This window comes from Lissotriton vulgaris, chromosome 12, assembly GCF_964263255.1.
Source record: "Lissotriton vulgaris chromosome 12, aLisVul1.2, whole genome shotgun sequence".
Lineage (NCBI taxonomy): Eukaryota > Metazoa > Chordata > Amphibia > Caudata > Salamandridae > Lissotriton > Lissotriton vulgaris.
This window is the reverse complement of record NC_141700.1, coordinates 741,565,486-741,569,863: the sequence shown is the minus strand read 5'-3', so window position 1 is coordinate 741,569,863 and position 4,378 is coordinate 741,565,486.

The following is a 4,378-nucleotide window of genomic DNA, read 5'->3' as shown; positions in this document are numbered from 1 at the left end:
ACCATCCTTTACATATGGGCAGGACCGGCTCTAGGGCGGTGCGACCGGTGCCACCGCACCGGGTGCTGACTTTGAACGGGGGCGTCTAGTTTATATTGTGCTAAAAGCACCTGCTGTCGCATTAATGGCCTCCAACAATTTATAGTCAACAATTAATATGTCAAGAAACCTCCGGTGATTAATGTTCTTCCAGGCGAGATCGGAGTTTTGTCTAGTAGAAGTTTTGCCTTGTGGAAGTTTTGATTCATGGTAAGGTAGCGCAGAGGGTTAGTATGCCTGCTGCAAAGAACATGAACCATGCAGGTCACAAAGTGAAATAAATGTAAACAGGTCAGTGGGTTACTCCTTTTGTTAGTTGCAGTTTACAGTGAACTATAAACTGTCAAAGAATGGCGTGCAGACTTCAAGGTATAGATTAAAGCGTATGTATTTTTCCCCAGACTTTCATTATTCTAATGTTGCAAAAATAGTTCATTTTGGAACAAATCAGTTCTTGTTATTGAAGAGAGCCCCAATTCATTGCGTTACATTTTAAATTCAGAGTTTGTGCTTCTCCAGACCAAGTACTCTTCAACTAGATATTATGTGAATCCACCCCTTGTTGTCCTCTGTCTTATGTAACATTTCCTTACGCTGATTTACACACCTATGATTGATTGTCTCTGTGTAATGTGTGTGTTATGTAAAGTGCTCTGACACCCTTCACTTTTATGAGTGACGCTATATAATTAATTAAATGCATCTGAGAGAGAGAGTGGTTATGGAGAATGTTAGAGGGCGGTGGGGAGGGGACGCCTGATGGAGGTGTTCATTGGGGCGCGCAAAAAAACATTGTCGCACTGGGCACCACCAGTGCTAAAGCCGGCCCTGCATATGGGTAATAGTTATTTCGGTGGAAACATTCTGCTAATTCGTGAAAAACATAAGTACATCCCGTGATGGAAAACATAAATGAAACATGTGAGTACAAATACACGGCTTGAATGAATGTGTTTCTCTGTGGGTACAACTGAGCAGAAGAACAGAGGGCCCTTCCCTCATCTGCTCCTGTGGAAAACTGCCCTGAAAGCAATTCACCCACCCCCTAGATTCAAATTTAAAAGGGGGCACTTCAGCCGCAAGAAGAAGGATGACAAAACTGAGCACATTTTTAAAAGCCAGTGGAAATGTACGAGGGTAAAAAATAATAGTGGGGCTGAGTTCCATGTGGTTCCCACCCACTTTGGCCGCCTTGCTTTTCACTCTTGCAGCTGGGCTCTATACAGACACATCCTGCAATGAGGTCAGCTCGCTAGCAAGGATATATCTCCATAGTGCATCATCTAGGTTAGGAATACCCACGCGGCATGGTAACAAGGAGTGTACTGATTGTGGTCATAATGAGAGCTGACCCCGCAGAAACTGATGCCACGTCTGGAGTCTAAAGAATGGACATGTCTCGCAGTTCTGCTCTACTCTGTTCTTTTGGAAGACGTGTTCCTGCTGCCTGGAGTATGGCCGTCTTATATTTGTGAATACGAAAACTATTCTGATAGATGCCCCTCATTCCAGGGAAATCTTCCCCCTGCCTGATAGGGTGGTTGACAGTTTATGATTGCCAACTCGTTTCTTTTCAACTTGCTCATGGGGCAGTAACTCCCATAATATATAAATCGCAACTTGTAAGGGAAAGTAGTTTTTTTGTTTTTAAACGTCCTCAAATCTCATTGTTTTCCAACAAATAGACGGGCTCCGACTACGAAAAGCATTCTTCTGGGAGGATCATGTTCCCTGAGTGAGTTCCTGTTAGAGTAACAGGAAGTGAGAATGACCTCTCCCAGAGGCTAGTGGGTCACTCCCTGCGAAGGAAGTACTGTCCTAATAGTACACCCTGACATGACCCTAGTACACCCAGAATCAGATCGTGTCCTACTTTGTGCAAATTCATCCTCATTCTAGAAACATTGGGCCTCATTTATGAAAAGTGACGCATCGCTGCGTAAAAACAGCGATGCGTCACTTTTCCCTGTGACCTCCTTGAGAAACCAATGATGCATCATATTTACAGTATGACACATCATGGCAGTATCTGTATGGCGCAAAAGTGATGCATTGCTGGAGTGTGTCACTAAAGTGACACAATTCCAGCAATGTGTCCTTTCACATGGGGCAAGGGCCTGCATCAGTCTTATGCCTGCTGTGAGGCAGGCGTAAAAATTTGACGCATTTGTGTCCTAGAAGTGGCGCGCTGAAATCTTATAGATTTCAGTGTGTCACTTCCATGACCCATTCTTGTGTCAAAATGCCCCCCCTTGCATACATTATACCTGGCGCAGGTATAATGTGGCGCAGGGGTTTACAAAGTGACGCATCTACATATATGCGTCACTTTGTAAATATGGCGCAAGAAGGTGCATTTTTACGCCACTGGTGCGTCACAAAAAGTGACGCATCGGTGGCGTAAAAGTGACGCACAGCCTCATAAATTAGGCCCTTTCTGTGGTGATAAAATACAATAAAACATCTATATTCGCCTGCACAGCTACACCCTGCTTCCCTCTGCCGGTGGAACCAATCCGTGTTGGAGGGAAGTTGCTGCTGAAAGGAACATCTCTCCAAAGCCGCAGCCTGTCTCCCCTCAGAAGATCCATTCCATATAGGAATGTTCCAAGGTGAAACCACCCCTCCACGCCCCGAAACTGTCACTCCCCATGGAAGCAATGCGTGTTTCAAGGACTTCTACAGCCGCCAGAGGAAACATGAAAACAGCCCCGTTTAAGGGCATTGATAAGACACTTTTCTCTCTGTCTTTTCCCCTCTCTGTTGAGGTAATTCCTATGTCCTGTTGTACCGTGCGAGCATTCCCCTGTAAGAAGTTCTTCTTAAGTATTAATTAACTACTGCGTGTTTTATAAAAATAAAAATAAATTAAAAAATTGCTGTCTTGTAATTCATGTGCTCTAAAAAACACCCGTCTGACAAGACACATCGTTGTATATCCCCGCCCATTCTTGTCCCTCCCCTGTAACTTCTGCTAGTGCTATCCTAGCAGTCAATGATTTAGGAACCGTGAATACTTGCTGTGTGTCTTCGAGGCGCTCTGCATGGGGAGTCTGAGGCTACGAGCTTTACTGCATCTTCTCTGCAGAGACAGCTGTGTGCAGAGACGTCCTCTCGTCGCTGGCTGTCTCTGCCCAGAGAAGCAGGGACCGCTGCTCTCTCTTATACCATCCCTCGTCTCTGGGGATGGAAAGTAATTGGAGTGACTGACTGTGATGAGAGTGCGCGTCTCTGCGTAATCTGATGTTCGTGGCTCATGAGGGGACCCCCAGGGGTCACATTACACCCACGCAAGAATCGCACTCCCTTCATCAATTCTTTTTCTTTGAGTCTCAATGGAATTCAGAGATGTCATCATTTGGAGCATTTAATAAAAAAAATAATGATGCTAACCTGGGGTGATGCATCCGACACCACTGAGTGTGGTAGGAAAAAATGGGTACCTCTGTTAGCAGGTTAGGTACATAAGGCCTCATTTACAATATTTTGGAGCTGCCATCCATCGAAAACAAAGAAAAGTGCAGGAATGCATCATATCTACAAGATACAGGTTATTCCTGTTCTTTCTCCCCCAGCACTGGTGCACAAAGTGCTGCCATGTGCCAACGTAGGCACCCTTGTGCCATAGTGCAAGGGTGTCTGCGTTGTAAGGGTGATTTGTTTTGTGCAGGTCTTTGTGCATCTTCCTGCACAAAAATAATCACAAGAGGTGGTTTCCTTTGTCCGCACACATAGAAAGAGGAAAAAAAAGGAAAAATGAAGGTATTTCTCCTCCTTGCGCCTCCCTTGCGCCTTTCTTGTGGAGGCGTAGGTATCTGTGCATTCCCAGGTTTATGATGTAACTTGAAAACCCGGGAATGCGTCAGGTTCCGTGGATGTTGCAGGGGAACACCCATAACAACACGCATGGAACGCCCCTTCCATACAGAGTAAATTGTGAAAGGGAGCTATATTTACAAGGTCATGAAAAGCCTGCAGAGTGGCATTGCATGGCTTTGTAAATATGGGCCAGCACACTGCGCCACCGGATAATCACAAAAGTGACGCATCGGCTGCGCAATGAGGCGCATAGTGAATTCACCAGACTGAACTGTTTGTAACCCCACCACTCACAACAACAGCATGGGCATTGATTCACTAAGTAAGGGTGACATCATATGACATTTGGCCTTCTGTTTGCTTCTTATGGACTTGAGTGACAGTAGGAAGTGGAAAGAACAGAACACAAGCAGGACATTGCTGTGACTCCTGCCTTCATGCCCCTATGAAACCAGTAGTAGATAGACTAGTGTCAGAGCTACCAGAGAGAGAACCATGTGGCCCAGCTGCTACTACCAGC